The 19,247-nt window shown below is 40.8% G+C and overlaps 1 pseudogene; it reads left to right on the plus strand.

The window, feature by feature from the left end:
• Positions 1-17,621, plus strand: part of LOC138172024 (bifunctional apoptosis regulator pseudogene) — a 19,274-nt pseudogene extending 1,653 nt beyond the window's left edge.
• The last annotated feature ends 1,626 nt before the right edge of the window (positions 17,622-19,247 follow it).

Consider the following 19,247-nt stretch of genomic DNA (forward strand, 5'->3'; position numbering starts at 1 on the left):
TATATATATATATATATATATATATATATATATATATATATATATATTTGAATATTTGATTTTAAAACTTTGAATTACAGATTCATTCCCTTCCTCCCTTGTCACCTACCCTTACTGGGAAGATAAGCAGTTCAGTATAGGATGTACATGTGTGGCTAATGCAAAACAATAACATAATAGATATATTGTAGAAGACTGACTATATTTCCCTTCTTCCTATCCCACCTCCCACTTGTTCTATTCTCTACTTTTATCCTGTCCCTTTTCAAAAGTGGGTGCTTCCAACATCCCTCCCCCCCAGCCTGCCCTCCCTTCCATCATCACCCCTCTCATCCCCTTCTCCCCCTACTCTCCTGTAGGGTGAGATACCCTATTTTGTGTGTATTTCATTCCCTCCTCAAGCCAAATTCAATGGGAATAAGGTTGACCCATTCCCTTTTGCCTTCCTATTCTTCCCCTCCATTGTAACCATCTTCCCTTGCCTCTTCTATATGAGATAGTTTACCTCATTCTGTCTCTCCCCATCTCCTCTCATTATATTCCTCTCTCACCTCTTAGTTTCACCTTTTAAGTATCATCCCTTCCTGTTAAATTGGTCCTGTGCCCTCTATCTATGTATACCTGTACACATAAATACACACATTCACATGTGTATGCATATGCCCATATACCCTCATATATATCTATATCTATATATATATTTTTTCTATTCCCTTCAACTACTGAGAAAAGTTTCATAAGTTACAATTATTGTTTTTCCATGTAGGAATGTTAATAGTTCACCTTTGATAAGTTCCTTATGATTTCTTTTCCCTGTTTACCTTCTCATGCTTCTCTTGCTTCTTGTATCTGAATGTCAAATTTTCTACACTCTGGTTTTTTCACCAAGAATGCTTGAAAGTCCTCTATTCCACTGAATGACCATATTTTACCCTGAAACATGATACTCAGTTTTGCTGGGTAGGTGACTCTTGGGTTTTAATCCCAGCTCCTTTGACCTCCGGAATGTCACATTCCAAGCCCTTCAATCCCTCACTGTAGAAGCTGCCAGATCCTGGGTTATCCTGATTGTGTTTCCACAATATTCGAATTGTTTCTTCCTGGCTGCTTGTAATATTCTCTCCTTAATCTGGGAATTCTGGAACCTGGCTATAATATTCCTAGGAGTTTTCTTTTTGGGATCTTTTTCAGGAGGTTATCGGTGGATTTTTCAACCTCTATTTTGCCCTCTGGTACTAAAACATCGGGGAAGTTTTCTTTTAGAGTGTTTTGCTTTAGTTGACTGCTGAATAAAATAGAGAGTTCACTATCCTATGTGATTAGAACCTTAGAGCCATTCATAGGAGCAGTCCTCTGGAAAGCTGCTCGTGCTTGTCTTTACAGCTATACAGGCACAAATGCATACTTATATGAATACATGTGTCTACATATATCAAGTTCTATGCCTGTATAGAGAATGCTTCCTGATATGCGTATATATGTCTGCATGCATTTCGAATACAGACACATATAAAGTTCAAGGAATTTTTTTTTTCCTTCAGTAGCATATTAATTCAATGACCAATCAACAAGTGGGCAGATTCATGGGTATACCATTGAGGTAGACTATTAGAATGCGTATTTTGGCCTGACAGCGGTTGGGCTGTGAGCTGTGTTCAGAACCAAAGAGTCAGAAGAGAAAAGGTACATTGAAGTTTACATATGCATATGCTTATACATACACATATACATATACATAAACACATAGACATATGCACATGTGAATGAAAGAATGATGGTGTCCTTATAAGAAATGGAAAAGTTTTGAAGAGGGGAGATATGAGAGGGGCATATGAAGAGTTGTTTTTTTTAGTTGGAGATGCCTGTGGGACACAAGGTTTTAAATTAACAGTTGATAATGTAAGACTATACCTCAAGGGAGAGATGCAAGCCAGATTTATAAGAATGGGAATCATGTACCTAAAGATGACCATCAATCGTTTGGGAACTCTTGAGACCACTGATAAAGAGTGTAGAGAGAGGAGGAAAGCCATTTGGAATGCAAAGAGCAGCAATGTGATATTGCTAGCTAGGTAAAATTCCATAAACCAATTTTCAGTAACATTAGAAAGTGTTCTGTACATGGGTCTTGAGTGAAGCTGATCATCAAAGACATAGCAGTAGGTACTGACTTTCCACCATGAATGGAAAGATAAACTGAAGGAGAAAAATGGCGTCAGATTGTGAACACAGATGATGACTGAGTAGAGTGGTCAGGTAGAGAGAGACTCTACGGCTCTCTGGGCCTGTGTAAGAGAGGCAATGGCATGCAATTTTGAGAGAGAAAACCTTCAGTCAGATCCTAGAACTGTGATTGAACATCTGTGGGGCTTGAGTTAGTTATCACTTCCCTCTCCCCACCATGTCGTTCATAACACGTCTTTGATTCTTTTGGATTTCTTAAACTTAAAGTGAATTTGTTGCCATATTTCTGACTGCCAGACTTTATACCCTCCTGTGGAATTCACAAAGTGTCCAAGTATAGTCTGTTATCTATGGAACATCTTCCTTTGGTCTTATAGAATGTCTATAATACTTTTTTCTCTTGCAGCCACTGCTGGCTCATGAGCTGGAGTCATTTCCATGGAAGTCCTTTTGCTTTTATCATTATCCCCATAAAGTGGGATAGCCCACTTCCCATGACGCATGCTGCTTAGCGCATCTGGGCAAAGACTGATAGCCCACTTCCCATGACGCATGCTGCTTAGCGCATCTGGGTAAAGACTGAAATCAGCTCCTCAGGCTTTTATTTTAGCAATCCTTTCGTGGGATAGCAACTTCATCATGTCATCTAATGCCATTTATACTCAGAGTGTCAATGCTGATGTTATTCTATTTCTTCAGTAGCATATTAATTCAATGACCAATCGACAATGATCTCACATTTAGAGAATGCACAATAAATCAGTCCTTGACAAATGCAATAACACAGATAACTTTGCCCAAGTATTGTTTGGTCATCAATAATCAGTGAGGCTGAAAAGAGGGAGATGTACACTCATGCGAAGAGCTTTCTGCTGACAGGGTGAATGTCTTATAGAGTACAAGTGGAAGGGTTGGGAATCTTTGTTTTGAGGAGACTTTTCTTTGGGCTTCTTTGTATTGGATTCCAATACAGGGACCCTTTAATGAAGGTTATGACTAGTCAGGGGATCTTAATCTACCCAACCATCTGACAGAATAGAGAATGGCTATTTCCAGGCTACAATGGGCAGATTCATGGGCATACCATTAAGTTAGACTGTTAGAACACATATTTTCTTTTTGGTTTTTTTTGGAGGGCAATTGAGTTTAAATGACTTGCCCAAAGTCACACGGCTAAAGTGTCTGAGGCCAGATTTGAACTCAGGTCCTCCTGACTCCAGGGCTGCTGCTCTATTCACTGAGCCACCTAGCCACCTCAAGAACACATATTTTGGAGTGACATTGGTTGGGCTGTGAACTGTGTTCAGAACCAAACAGTCAGAAGAGACTAGGCATATTGAAGTTTATATATACACATACACATATATACACATACATGCATGCATACAGTGCGTATATAAACACATAAACATATATGTATATCATGAAATCAAGTGCCTTTGAGCATAAATATGTATATGTATGTGAGTGTATATGTGTATATGTATACATATTACATATATGTATACATGTATATTATATGTATATGCATTCCTTCTGATGTTTCATGGTTGTGAATCATAGAACAAAAAATATCTGAAGAATAAAATGCCATTGTCATCCAGTGAACCACAGAGAGAGAACCACAATGTAAGGTGATGTATGTTACACATGACATGTAAAGGGGTGGTGCATCATGAATGATTGCAGTTAGGAAATGTTTGATTGGAAAAGGAAGCAGATTGGACATGGCATGAGATTATGTTATCACAGCCAGTCAGCCCTCATGCTATACTAGTTTCTGGAAAATGTTTAATAGAAAATGGAAAAAAAAATTAGCAGTTTTAGGTAGGTCTTCAATGGAGAAATAAAAATATAAAGGGGCAAGGGGAATAATACCACAAGTCCAGAGGAGAGTTAAGGATCACCTGTCTAGGTTTATTTCCATATGAAGAAAATCATGTCCCATTTGGAGGATGGATCATTTTTGGAAATTGGCATTTAGATACGTACCTATGCTGACTTTCTGATGATTAAAACACTCAATAGCTTGAAAATCCACATATGTTATGGAATTCTTTATTTTCTTCTGTAGAATGCCTGCTCATCGAAGGAAAGAGCTGCTTCCATTTTTTCGTTGTGTTTCAAGTGTCTGGCTTATGTCGAGGAAGGACTGGTGCTTGAGCCACCTCCTCCCCCTTCTATGAGGACTTACCTGGTTCCCAGGGTGGCTCCTCCTTCCCACCCCATTACTTGGGGTTTACTTTTATACGTGTCAGATGTATTGATATATGGGCATATTGTTTTCCATAATTGAATATAAGAAATGTTTGTTGCAGGAGCTGTGTCCAGAACGCAGAGCCTAGCACTAGACCTGGGATAGTCTAGCCACTCGCTAAAGGCTCATTGAATGAATGAAGGTGGAATGATGCCTTGCATATACTCAGTGCTTAAGGATTGCTTCTCAAATTGAACAAAATTTCCAGCCTGAAAGATTTTCAAGAATACAATACACCACTACCGCCACCAACAAAAACAAAACAATACAAAAAATCAACAGGACTTCTCAGGTTGGGCCTTTAGGATTTGGTCAACGTCCCTATTTTGTTTTCAAAAAGAGTGCTCAGCTTAGCTGGCAAGCTATTTTTTTTTTATCAAAGCCTGGGCTCTCCTTAATTAATACCATACAGAGAAAATAGGACCATATTCATAATCACTTGATATATTTAATGCATTTGTTTGTTTCCTCAGGGATCTGAAAATATTAGCATGTAAAAGAAACATTCAAGAGGAGTGTTTTATATACTTCAAAATAGATTGGGATGTTAATATTTTGCAATTAAGAAGCAAAGCTCTTGGATGTTGAATTGATATTTTATTTTTGTTTTGTTTTGTTTTGCAAACATATTTTCTTAGTCTTACATGGGACTTAATGAATGCAGTTTTGAAGTTTGCTGATAATACATCTTAATAGATTGAATCTAGGGTCCTTCCTTTTTTTCCCTATTAATTCTTTTGGTGATCTATCCTTTCTTTTCAAAACTTCTGAGGAAATTTCCTATATGCTTTCCTGAAATAGTGGTCTGATTATTATCATCTTCATACTCTACTTGAAAGCTTGATAGATCAGATTTTCCCCTCCATGATGTGTTCTCTAGGTCAAAAAAATTTTTTTTTTGTTTACAAATCTCGGTTTTTCATATTGTGTAGCTTCCTGGACTATATTTCAAGCTTCCATTTTTGTGATCTGCTACCATTTTCCTCTAGGTATAAACATTCTGTGCTTTTTTGTTTTTGTTTTCCATTCCATTGATGTTTCTCATTTAGATTCCCAAAATTCTAAATTTTTATGTTTCTGAAAGATAATTAGCTATATCCAACCATTCTTTATTCTTCTTATACAATTTTCATCACCTCTTTTTGTCCATATAAGGCCTTTGGTGCATCCATGAGCTATTTATTATGTCTGGAGAAATAGTTTCATGTCTAATGTTACTGCTGAGATTGATTCATGCATTTCCTTTCTCATTACATCACCTCTGCTTCTTTTAATCTATTACATTTTATTAAATTATGGTATTTTATAATGATATTATTCACTGTATCTGAACTATTTGACTTGCTCAACTTTTCGGTTATTCTAGTTTATTTTCAGAATTTCTGTCATTTATATTTTCTTTAAGATGTTTCTTTCAATGTGTTTGGTGTTATCAAGAAAGTATGATCTACTGGGAATTCTAAAATCATCTTCCCAGAAATCTAGAAATTTTTAAAAGTTATTTCCATTGCAATTCACCAAGGACTTATAATGTTCCCCATCTAAAGTTGACTCACCATTTTTATTTTTTCCCAATTTTATCTTTCTTTTTTATGCTACATAAGCCTTCCGTTACAGATAGATTATTCATTTTATCCTGAATGTGAGGGAATATTTATGCTCACCTCCAAATTCCTGGTAATGGTCCTCCCCCTTCCTGGAATGGTGTCTCCATTGATCCACATCCTATCCATCCTTTCAAGTCCCTGGTAATGTCTGCTAGATTGCCTTCCTGTACTCTCTAGGCTCATGAATGATCATTGCTCTCCCTTCTTTCTTTTAAACCCCATCATTTGAATAGATGGCTCAAAGTGCTTATTAGTGCCTCTTTTATCCTCACAGCATGTTGTTATTTCATGTATTGGGTGTGTGCCTTGTCTTCTTGTGTAAACAAGAAGAGCCACAAGTGCAAAGATTGTGGCAGCTGAACGCCACAATGACTACCATAGTGTCATGTAGACAGTAGATACCATGCTCTCCCAACCACCCCTGAAATCATGGTTCTGATCATTCTTTTGGAATGACAGTGTGGAGTCAGTACAGATTGTGCTATTCCCAGGTCATGTGAAAATCAATTATTTCACAGACCCTACAACCCAAAAATGCAGTTCATTTTCAATAACTTCATAAAAACCTGGGCATGTGTTCAGTGTGGAGACTTTGGTTTGTTAGTGACTTGCGAAGACCAGAACAGGAGAGTGGGAAGAGCCCCCAATGTAGGGTGTTGTCTAGCCTGAACAGAAGAATCCTCACCACAACATTGCTCAATGGTGGTAGTCCAGAGACTTTGCTTTTAGACCAGGCCTTCATGAAGGGGGAACCTACCACCTCTCCAGGCAAAAAAAAATTACATTGGAGGAAATCTCTAATAGTCACAAATACTTTGGGGGGGTTTAGGCTAAATTTGCCTCTTTGCAATTTCTGTCCTTGTTCCTTGTTTTAAAACTTGTGGCCAAACAGAGGACAACTTGTCTTGGGAATGATTAAATCTTCCTTAAACTTGCATAGGGAATCTTAAGCCTGTTGTCTGAGGAACAGAGAGCTGGATTCACTTACCCAAAGCAATAGTAACAACAGGAGGCAGAATTTGAACCCAGGCCTTTCTGACTCTAAATTAAGTTTTTGTTCCACTGAGCCAAATTATACATCATTAATATTATAAGCTCAGTAACCCTGAAAGCAATAACCTTTTTCACATTGGCTCATGAGAAAATTATAAAACCATGTTTGATTTAGAAAGGACATCAGGTGCATCTACTCTGATCCCCATAGGTGAACAGCAAACCCAATAAGAAAATGTCCAACAGATAGGCAACTACCATTTATGGGAAATGCCCATTGAGGGAGTACCCCCTGCCCTCCCACCCCCAAGCAATCCATGATGTCTTATCAATAACTATATCTGTTAGGAATTCTTCCTCTGACCCCAACTTCCCAAGCAAACTTTGCATTTTTAGAACTATGTCCCTGTAATTTTAATAGAATATAAGATTTCCCCTTCCAGTAATAGGCCACATGTGGAAACCATTAAGGAAAGCTTACTTGGGGGAGGCTTGCTTGTAGGAAGGCTTTTACACCTTTTGTTAATTAGGTTCTGAGTCTCATGGGATGTGATACCCTTTAGCTCTAAAAGGGGTATATATACTCTGAGCTTAGCCTTGTGCTTTGAGATCCACTCATTGGAAGAGTGTTCTTATAATTTGACCAGCTTAGTCTCTCCATAGCTGTTAATGGGGCCGCATCCCACCCACCCCAGCCCCCCACTCCCAGCTTTGAAAAACAGAAGTGCTGGTGCTTCTCTCTCTGGTAACTATGTGTGTATTGCCTTGGTCAGACAATTGGATCTCTCTGTTTTTCTGTGCTGATTTCTGAGCCAGTTAGAAATCCTGCCTGTTAGTCTTTATGTCTCTGCTTGTATTTTCTCTGAACTTCGGGGTGCTGATTTTCCCCATGAACTAATGAATGTGATTTAAAAAAAAAAATTGTTAACCCCTTAAACAGCTATCTTTCCTAGTAAAGTAGACCTAAGAAACTGTGTTATCAGCCAATCCTGGGTATGCCAGTGTGGTTGCTGCTACAGCCCCCCTCCCCAGAGTAAAAAGCAAGAAAAGAGAGCATCATTATTAAACACTTAGTTTGTTTCTACTCTCCACTGCATCAATATTCCCCTTAAGTGTGCAGAGCATGGAATAAGCATAATTATTCACAAAATCATCCCCAAGTAAGTCATACTCAGAGTACAAATAGGAGCCTTTCAATAATCCAATTCATTAGGCACTGATGAACTTAGATCTTCAAGTGCTGAAAAGGGTGAGGAATGTGATGGTGGAGTAAGTCGATAATCTTTGATGGTTGATCAAGAGAAACAGAATTAATCAATGGAAAGTACTGTGGTCTTCCCAAATAGGAAGAGGATAAAGCCTGCAAATTCTAGAGTCTAATTTCTAGTAGAAATCCAAGGATGCATTATTAAATCATCATTAAATTAAATTGTATCAAAGTTCTTTGGGGGCTGCTACATGGTGCAGTGGATAGAACACGGGCTTGGAATCAGGAAGACCTGAGTTCAAGTTCAGCCTCAGACATGTACTAACTGTGTGATCCCAGACAAGTCAGCTAACTCCTGTTTCTCTCCAAGAGAAATCATCTTGATGGCTCAGTGTAGGGTGCTCAGGGAGAACCAGCCCCTCTACTTTGAGGGCTGTTGATCCACCTTTGGTATCTACCTTTCACCCAACTCTTAGCTGTGGCTCCAAGAAGCTATAGCACAGGCAGCTACACACCCTGGTAAAAAGCCATTTTGGCAGAGAGGCTAAAGCAGATTGATGACAACTGACAGGCCTCAAACCAGTTGGTGAGTTAGGGGGCTATCTACCCGATGCACATGAAGTCCTGCCCTGGTAGAGGGGGAGGATGAGAACAATGTGTTCAATCACCAGTCAAAGGGTGGAAGCAGGCATTGTGGGGCACTTAGAGGTCACTCAGAGCTTGGTCAGACCTCCAGGACTCTGAGGTCACCCACTGCATCATGCGACATCACCAGCTGTCCTGATTTTTTTGTTGTCACTGGACTTGATGACTTAGGAAGAGAGAATGGAGCTGACCACATTTTTCAGCTCTGCCTCACTTAAATCCAAGTCATGTGCAAGCTAAGGCATTATCCTGTGTGGCCACTGGCCTTCTTCCAAAATGAAGGGTAAGAAACAACAACCATATGACTCGGTATAGTGCGGGGCTTCTGAGTTCAAATCTGCCCTCAGACACTCAGCTGTGTGACACTGAGTAAGTTACTTAAGTTCACCTTTGTCAACTGTAGAAGGAAATAACAAACCAGTCCAGTATCATGACCAAGAAAAGCTCTTATGAGGTCACAAAGAGCCAGACATGACTGAATGATGGAGAAACAACCACCAAGGTTGTCCTGATGGGTTTTTAATGGCTCTGACAGGAGAAAACAATAGACAGGCTTTCAGACAAAGCTAGAAAGTTTACAAACACAAGCCTGGTTGTGTCACAATTGGCAAACAAACAAAGACTAGCAAAGCTATGTACAGAGCTAGCAGCAGATTATCAGGGGTAATCCTTTTTGTTTTGTTACATAAACTCTTTTTTTAAATTTTATGTTTATTTTTAGTTTACCACATTAATTTCCACAAGATTTTGAGCTACAAATTTTCTTCTTGTCTTTCCCCTATGCACCATCGCAAAACAACAATCCCACTGAATACCCTTCCCCCAATTTGCTCTCTCCTATAATCTCCCCCATCTCCCCACCGAATTCCCAGTGGGGCAAGATGGATCTCCATACCCCAGTGCCTGTATATCTTAGTTCCCAGTTGAATGTAAAATAATAATAAATAATAATATTTTTAAACATTTGATTTTAAAACTATGAATTCCAGATTCTTTCCCTTCTTCCCTCCTCACCCACCCTTACTTTAAGGGAAGATAAGTGATTCAATATAGGTTGTACACGTGTAGTTTTGCAAAACATTTCCACAATGGATATGTTGGGAAAGACTATTTCCCTCCATCCTATCCCACTATCCACTTGTTCTGTTTTCTACTTATACTCTGTACCTTTTCAAACATATGTCCTTCTAACTAACCCCTGCATCTTCCCTCTCTTCCATTATCCCCATCTTATTCCCTTCCCCCCTACTTTCCTATAGGATAAGATACCCAGTTGAGTGTGTATGTTATTCCCTCCTTATGTCAAATTCAGTGAGAGTAGGGTTAATCCATTCCTTTTTGCCTTCCTGTTCTTCCCCTCCATTGTAGCAGTTTCCCCCTTCTTTTTATATGAGATAATTTATCCTATTCTGTCTCTCCCTATTTCCTCTCTTTATATTCCTCTCTCATTTCTTAATTTAATTTTTAAAATATCATCCTTTCCTATTCCATTGATCCTGTGACCTCTGTCTATGCATACCTGTACACATATATACACACACTCATATATGTATTCATACACACATATACCCTCCTATATAGACATATATTCATTTATATGCATGTATTTATATTCCCTTCAACTATCGTCATAATGAGAAAAGTTTCATAAGTTACAATTATTGTTTTTCCATGTAGGAATGTTAATAGTTCAACTTTGATAAGTTACTTATGATTTCTTTTCCCTGTTTACCTTCTCATGCTTCTCTTGCTTCTTGCATTGCAAAGTCCAATTTTCCGTTGAGCTCTGTTTTTTTCATCAAGAATGATTGAAAATCTTCTATTCTGCTGAATGACCATATTTTCTCCTGAAGCATTATACTCAGTTTTGTGGGTAGGTGATTCTTAGTTTTAATTCTAGCTCCTTTGTCCTCCAGAATATTATATTCCAAGCCCTTGAATCCCTTAATGTAGAAGCTGGTAGGTCCTGTGTTATCCTGATTCTGTTTCCACAATACTCAAATTGTTTCTTCCTGACTGCTTGCAGTATTTTCTCCTTGACCTGGGAACTCTTGAATTTGGCTATGATATTCCTAGGAGTTTTCTTTTGGGGATCTTTTTCAAGAGGTGAGAGGTCAATTCTTTTGATTTCTATTTTTCCTTCTGGTTCTAGAATATCAGGGAAATTCTGCATGAAAATTTCTTGAAAGATGGTGTCTAGGCTCTTTTTTCTTATCCTGGCTTTCAGGTAGTGCATTAATTTTTAAATTATCTCTCCTGGATCTATTTTCCAGGTCAGTGGTTTTCCCAATGAGATATTTCACATTGCCTTTTATTTTTTCCTTTATTTGGATCTGTTTTATACTATCTTGATTTATCATAAAGTCTTTAGCTTCCATTTGCTCCAATCTAATTCTGAAGGAATTATTCTCTTCAGTGAGCTTTTGAGGTTCTTTTCCCATATGGCAAATTAGGCTTTTTCAGGCATTCTTCTCCCCATTGGATTTTTGCGTCTCTTTTGCAATGTGAGTTAGTCTATTTTTTAAGGTGGTAATTTCTTCAGTCAGGTTGTTGACTCACTTTTCCTGATTTTCTTGTATCATTCTCATTTCTCTTCCCAATTTTTCCACCACTTCTATTACTTGGTTTTCAAAATTCTTCTTGAGCTACTCCATGTCCTGTAACCAGTTTATATGTTTCTTGGGAGCTTTTGATGCAGGAATTCTGACTTCGTTGTCTCCTGCCCATTCTATGCTTTGATTGTTTTTGTCCCCCAAAAAAGGAATCTATGGTAGGATTGCATTTCCTCTCCTTACTTATGTTTCCAGTCACTTACTCAACTTTTAAACTCTTTGACATAGTAGAACTCTGCTTTCAAAATGGAGTGAACTTTGTCCCAAATTGCTGGGGTTTTCACAACTGCCAAAGCAAATAGTAAGGCACCCTCTCTATAGCCACCACAAGTTCTGGCACCTGGCCACTCCTCCCAGGCCCTCTGGATGGTTTCTTGGTCCCCCTACAACCTGCAGTCCAGCATCTCCTAAGGCAGTCACAGGTCTGTGTTACCGTGCCTCCACAGTTTCTTGCCTGGGGGGCAGGGGCCCGACCATGCTCTTCCATCTGCCCCTGTTTCAAGAGGGTTCCACAATGACCTTTTATTCATCTTTGGCATATATGGGTTGAGAAGTCTGGAAATCGCCATAACTGCTGATCCTTCACTCTCCTAAAGTCTGCTCTAGCCACTGCTGATTGGGGCTGCTCTGGGGCCAAAACTGCTCATACAAGTGTGGGCTCTGCTCCCAGGGAGTTGCAATAGACTCTTCCTGCCAGCCTGCTGAGCTGCCTTCATCAGGAGATTTGTTTCTCTGTCACTTTGTGGATTCTGTAGCTCTAAAATTTGTTTAGAGTCATTTTTACATCTATGGGAGGAGGTGGAAGCAGAACCATGGGGAAGTTTTGTTTCTACTCTGCCATCTTGGCTCCACCCTATCTTTTATCTTGGACTCTTAAGGAAGCCAGAAGGCAGAACTGAGAAAGAGGAGGATTCCATGCATGGTGAACAGCCAAAAGAAAATGCTCAGCATTGGAAACTGAGATGCTCTGGATCACAGAGTCCATGGGGGCATTGGTGATATGTAAGAAGGTGGTTGATTTGGGAAGGAAAGAAGTTCTGCAGAGCTTGGGACTTCAAATCGAGGATTTTTTCTTTAATACTGTGTGTGATATGGAACCATTGGAGTTCATTGAGTGTTGGGGTATGGACAGAGAGCATGTTTGAAATGAGAAGACCTGCCCTTATAATTATCATTTTGGCAATGGGGTGAATAATGGACTGGAATAAATAGGACTGTGAATCACCAAGTTATGATGGTCTGTGCTTAGGTCGTATCTGTGTCAGCAGAGAGAAGGGAAAGTGAACAAGAAATGATTTGAAGGTATAATCAACAGACTGGTAAGAAATTGGATGTGTGTGAGAAGGCGAGGAGTCGAGGTTGGCACTTATGTTGTGAGTCATGGCAACTAGAAGGTGGCTTGTATACTCTACAGTAATAGCGAAGTTAGGAAGAGAGTGGAATTGCGTGTGTGTGTGTGTGTGTGTGTGTGTGTGTGTGTATTCCAAGGGGCACCATGGATCCCCAGTTTTAAATGCCCAGTAAGCAGCTTCAAATGCAATACTTAGAGGTTAGCCGAAAGGCTGGGGTTGGATCAATACTTGACTTCAGAGGAATCAGGATTTCAGTCTGCAGAGCGAGTACCCACATGGATAGCTCATGAAATGAGAGCAAGAATTAGTCAAATGAACATTGAGAAGAGAAAATGGCCTGACAAGGAGCCAGTATGGCTTGATTGCATGCATATTATGGGGGATGAAGCTCATTTCCTGTCTTGACAAGTGTGCTAGATGAGTCTATCAAGGGAATGCTCTAGGTATAAGTTATACAGATTTCAGAAAAGCACAAAAAAAATTCTCATACTATTCTTTTCCGGAGAAATGGAGGCCTGTTGCATGGACAAGCATACAGTTAAGTGGAATGCAATTGAAAAGCATTTTACTGTATGCCACACACTAAATACTAGGATTACACGTTCGAAGGTGGGGAGTGGGGAATAGACCCTGCTCTCAAAGAATTCGGATTCTCATTAAGGGAGACATCACATAGGAGAGAGTTCAGGTGCAGGGTTATAAAAGGCCTAGATGTCTATAGGGCACAGCAACTGGCAGATTTGGAACTGTTTGACTTGATGGTGTGATTTTAGATTGTAAGTAGGACTCTTTTGGAGCCTCTCAGGGGCTAGGCCTGTGCTATTTTCAGTCTAATGTTTTAAATAAAGGTGTCAGTGACATGCTCATGAGATCTAATACTGTGGTACATCCATTCATCCAGGAGATGAAATACAAGATAAGCCAGCAAAGGACCACTTAGGCAGGAGGACAGCCACAAGATCACAGGCAGAATAAAGGACGGGCAGGAAAGAATATCCAGGAGCAGGAAAAAGTCAAACATAACCGGAGAATGCAAAATGTTGCAGAGTTTGTAAAGGATGAGGGCTGAGGAAAAAATGACTGTCACCGGTGAAGATTCGGCTGCCTCTTTATCCGCCAGCCTCCCAAACACTCCTTCCTTCAGCACAGTCAGTCCCTGTCTCGTGGTCTTTCTCCCCTTTCCAATTCCTGCTCTCATGCTAGGGCCATTAGCAGATATTCTGACCCTCATGTAAACATGCTCAACTCCCAGGGCTCAGTTACTCATTTCCCATGACCTCATCCCCTTCCCATTCTCAGCTACCCAGTGGAGATGCTTAAGTTCATGGCCTTGCATCTCCACAGATGCTTCACTCCCGTGAATTCTGAACTCGATCAGATCATATTCTGTTGCTATTCCAAATCTCCCTCTCCCCTAATCCTGTTCTTGGTCCTCAACGTGACCCCGATTCCCTCCACTTCTCACTGCTCTCCTAGGCCCCCACCTTCACTCTAACTACACTTCTCCTCCCTCCACATTCTTGACCCAAATCATTTCAAATTAACACTAGTCTCTTCCCTTGAGTTCCTTGGCCCTTTATCCTGTTGAAGGTCTTGTTCTGCCAAGCCTTAACCTTGGATTGTGTCCACCATCCATGGACCCTGCTTCTTGTCACATGTTACTGAAATGAATTGGAGCAGTTGAGAAAGTCCGACTGAGTGTGTCCAGTACAAATCTTTACATTATATAATCTCAACGAGGTGCTCACCCCAGCACATGGATCCTTTGACGCATCTCTAATCCATTCGTCATGGAATTCTCCCTCCTCAGCCCCTCCAGGACTCTTAGCTGGCCTCCAGAACAGAGCTGACAGCCTTGCTGCATATTTCACAGCAGAAACAGAGGCCATTCACCAGAAATCTCTCTGCTCTCTCCCCCTTCATCCTGTATCATTCAGACACTTCCTCCCATTGGCTGTTCTACCCTTGTCTCAGACAAAGAGATTGCCCTTCCCTCTGACAAGGATAAGAAAACCCCTCTACACATCCAAGTGATTCCTTTGGGTCCCCAGCACATATCTCCCTTCTCATCTGACTCTCTGACTTGTCTTTTTATATCCCTGTTTATTGGAAACATTTTATTTTCCTTTTGGAAGGCAATTGAGGTTAAGTAACTGGCCCAAGTTTACACAGTTAGTTTTGTGTGTGTGTGTGTATGTATGTATGTGTGTGTATGTGTGTGTGTGTGTGTGTTAACAGTCTGAGGCAGGAACCAAATTCGGATCCTCCTGACTCCAGGGCCAGCACTTCTACACTGCTCCGCCTAGTCTCCCACTTTTAATTTATTTTATTTTTTTTTTCTTTTTGGAGGGTAATTGGGATTAAGTGATTTGCCCAAGGTCACATGGCTAGTTGTGTGTGTGTGTGTGTGTGTGTGTGTGTTAAATGTCTGAGTCCAGATTTGAACGTGGGTCCTCCTGACTCCAGGGTCAGTGCTCTATTCAGTGGGCCACCTAGCCACCCACTATTGGAGACTTTCAAGCTGCTTGCAAACATACCAGCATCTTCATTACACTCAAAAACCCTTTTATTTGATCCATCTATTCCTGCTAGCTGTCTGGTATCTCTCCTCTCCTCCCTTTTGTGACTAAATTTCTTTTTTTTTTTTAAGCAAGCAGGGTTAAGTAACTTGCTCAAGGTTACACGGCCAGTTATTTCTGGGTGTGCTGCTGAGTGTCTGAGCCCGGGATTCGATCTCCATTCATCCCAACACTGGAGCCGGTGCTGTTACTCAGGCTAAATTTCTTGAGAAGGCCGTCTATGAGGGATGATATCTACTCCTTTTCCCATACTCTTTTCTAAACTGGGCAGTCTGGCTTCCAACCTCATAATTCAAATGACAGTTACTATGTACCGGGAACTGTGCTCAGCAATGGGAATGATAAATGCCCAAATGGGAAAGGGAGAAGGGTGGAAATCAGGAGGTAGGGGGCATGGCAGAGAAAGTGTCTGAGGACAGTCACGAGTATAGCCTGGAAAGGAATGGAGACATGGTCACCATGGGTTCTGGATAAACTGGGCCATCAGATGGAGAGGCCCCAGGGGCCCAGGACATTTCCGGGTCATCCAGGGCTGGAGGGATCTTCTGGAAGGAAAAGTTCGAGAAAGGCTCAAGGACTGTCTTTCACCCTTCTTTGTGTCCCAAGAGCTTAGCACAGTGCCCAGCACAGAGCTGATGTTGGACAAATGCTTATTTATTGATTGACTGACTGACTGTCAATTGGAGGAGAGCAGCCTACTAGGGGCCCTGCCTCACATACAAGCCCCGTGCTCTGGAGCTGCTCGATAATGCAGGACTGTAAATGATTAAGCAGGAGCCATTCCCCATTTTCCCTCAGGATTCCTTTAATTGTGTGTGTACTGAGGGGCTAGTTTGCTTCTCGTAAACTGAGATGACTGTTACCCCTTTTCCTTTCCTCAAGTGCTCACCACTCTTGAAGTTTGTCTTTCTATCTAGTGAAGCTGTGCAGACCCCAGGTGGGCAGCACCACCTTCCTGGGGCTGACTCCAGCACGGCACATTTAATGAAGTCTTGTAGGTCCTACCAATCCAAACTGATATCTTCCCATATGGAATGATCTAGGAAAACCATGGAAGGCAAACCCTTAATATGACGAACTCTGGAGAAGAAGGGCAGTCCCCAGAGTTAGTCATCCAATTTCTGTTTTAAGCAATGTTCTTAGCATCCTGGTGAATCCCACCAGGGATTGAACTGTGGGCACAGCTTTGTCAGCTCTGCCTGGCTCTGTGGTGGTTGTTCTTAAAGAGAACAGAGTGTTCAGAGTGCCAAGGGAAATGGGAATGTTTTCCTAAAAGAGGTCGTCTAAAAGTTTTTTTTGGGGGGATGCCATCAAGTAGTGATTGGCAGGTGTCCAGGAGAGCAGTGAATGAAACAGTTTGTGGTCTTGCAGCCTTCGATAAATAGGGGAAGGATCTGATTCCCATAGCTCCAAATGCAGGATGAACAAAGGAGAGGGGGGATATACAAAGGGGAGGGGGATATGATTTTCTGGAGGACTGACAACTTTAGTTGGTGTTTCAGTGGCCCTACATGTATATCATGGGAGAATGGAGAATCAGAGCATGAGCTGTTATTTCACAACTCGGTTGCAAAATGGGCAGCTGAAGAAGTCTTCTGGCTAGAACAACAGAGCCCTTAGGCCTCTTTTTATGGAGAAAGAGTTTTATTTGAAAGAGTTAATGCAGGATGTCAACCTAGTGATTATTCCTGTCATATGCCCTGAGGAGCTCCCCAACACCTAGTATGTCGCATCTGGACTTGTTAGATTATGCAGAAACCTTCTTACTTTTCATTCATACAATATGCTTGATGCAAGAGAAGAGGATATCATCGCAAAACGTCTTGATTTTAAAGAGCCCACTTGGAAGCCCTGGAAGCACTCCCTTGTTAAACATTCAGTTGACTGCTGAACGTGCTGGGATTGTCTGGATGTGCACTCCTGAACCTCCAGACTTCTGACTGTTAATTCCATGTTGCTCTATGTTCTGGAGGATTTGGTCAAGGAAAGAACTGAAAATGGTTCCTTGCATAATGTGTAGCCATTTTTGGAAAGTATTGATGTAGGGACTTTTGTGGCCATTTTGGGGTTTATTTTTCCTAAGTTTTTTTGCAACTGTTTACTTTACTACGTCCTGTACTTTAACACAATTACGGGCATTGATCTTGAAGTCAACGAATTCTGCTTATTAGAAACCCAAGTGTAGTGAGTGATGCTGTCCCAGCTGTGAGAAAAGCAGATCTGAACTTAGTGGTGAAAACTGCTGGGGAGGGGGTTGCTGGAGTGGAGGGGTGAGGGTGGGCACAGGCAGGGATGGTGCTGCTTTTCTATGAAAAGTGACAAAAAGTGGGGCTTGTAAAAAGCACAAATCTTCATGCATGGGAAGCAGACCCCCTCTATGACTATTTCACAAAGGAAATGATGACAGTGAAGGACTCTGAGAAGATGGGACATATATTACATTATCATAGTATTAGCCTGTGTGTAGGTTTGCTTCTCAACGGGCCTTCTGAGGCTTAGTTTGGCAGATCTGGTAAGTGACAGAAAATAGCATTCAGAACCCTGGTAATGGGAAAATGAAATTCTGCTAGGCAGGACCTTGCCTTCCAAATGTTGTCAGTCAATGAACTTTTAGTAAAGGGTGGCTCTGTGGTCTATTATAACTATAGCCAAATAGCTGCATACCAGAAGGGCATATGAAAAAAACCACACTTGTGTTCAGGATGCTTGTTTTTGTGTCTTGCTTGTGACTTCCTAGGAAATGTCATAGTAAAAACTCTGTAGACACTGAGTTGCTGACATATTCTGTCCTACCCACTTTTAACCTTTCTATTTGGGCAGCAATGTGATGCGGTCCCTTCCTAAATCATGTTCTTGTCATGGTGAAGGGGCTTGTGTAGTTCAGTAAAACTCTGAATTATGCCATGTGGATTTTCCCAAGAGAGACGAGTCAGAGTGGAGAGTTCTGATAAAGGATGACCCACTGGAGGAAGAAATGACAAACTCCTCCAATATCTTTGCCCAGAAAACCCACATGATAAAAGAGATCAGAAGGAAATCCCCTTGGGTTGAAAGGTGTCCAAGAAGGAAATGGCTGTGCCAGAGCAAAAAGGAAAATCAACTGAGCATGGGTTTGGTGACAAAAGGAAAGTCCAATGACCTAAAATTCAATATTGAACAGAAGCTATGAACCACCATGAGGTGGATGTGGTTAAAAAAAAGAAAGATTAACCATCCGCATCTTGTCAGTGAGATTAAATGGACAGGAATGGGTGAAGTTAATCTAGGTGATCCTTAGATCTACTACTATAGACAAGAGAAAGAGTTATGGAGAAAGAAAGAATTTCTTAGAAAAAATGGAGTAGCCCCATAGTCAATAAAAGGGTGAGATAAATGGCACTGGGAGACAATCTCAAAAGAGACAGAACAATCTCTGTTCTGATTGAAAGCAAACCATTCAACATCACAATACTACAATTCTGTGCTCCAGTCACTGATGCCAAAGAGGTCAAAATTGCTCAGGTCTACAAAGACCTATAACATTTTCTAGAAATAACAGTAAAAAAAAGTCATGTTCTTCATAAGGGATTGGAATGCTAGCATAGTAAATCACAAGATTTTTGGAATAACTGGGAAGATTACCCTGGGAGTACCAAGTGAAGCAAGACAGAAACTAATGGAATTTTTTCCACATAACTCACTCTTCTTCAACAACCTAAAAGGCAGCTCCACACATGGACATCACCAGCTGGGCAACATTAAAATCAGATTGAATATATACTTTGCAGTCAAAGGTGGAGAAGCGCCATACAGTCAGTTAGTAGAATGCCTG

The sequence above is a fragment of the Petaurus breviceps genome, unplaced genomic scaffold (assembly GCF_028583685.1).
Source record: "Petaurus breviceps papuanus isolate PSGF00001 unplaced genomic scaffold, PetGlider_PUasm1.0 490, whole genome shotgun sequence".
Taxonomy (NCBI): Eukaryota; Metazoa; Chordata; class Mammalia; order Diprotodontia; family Petauridae; genus Petaurus; species Petaurus breviceps.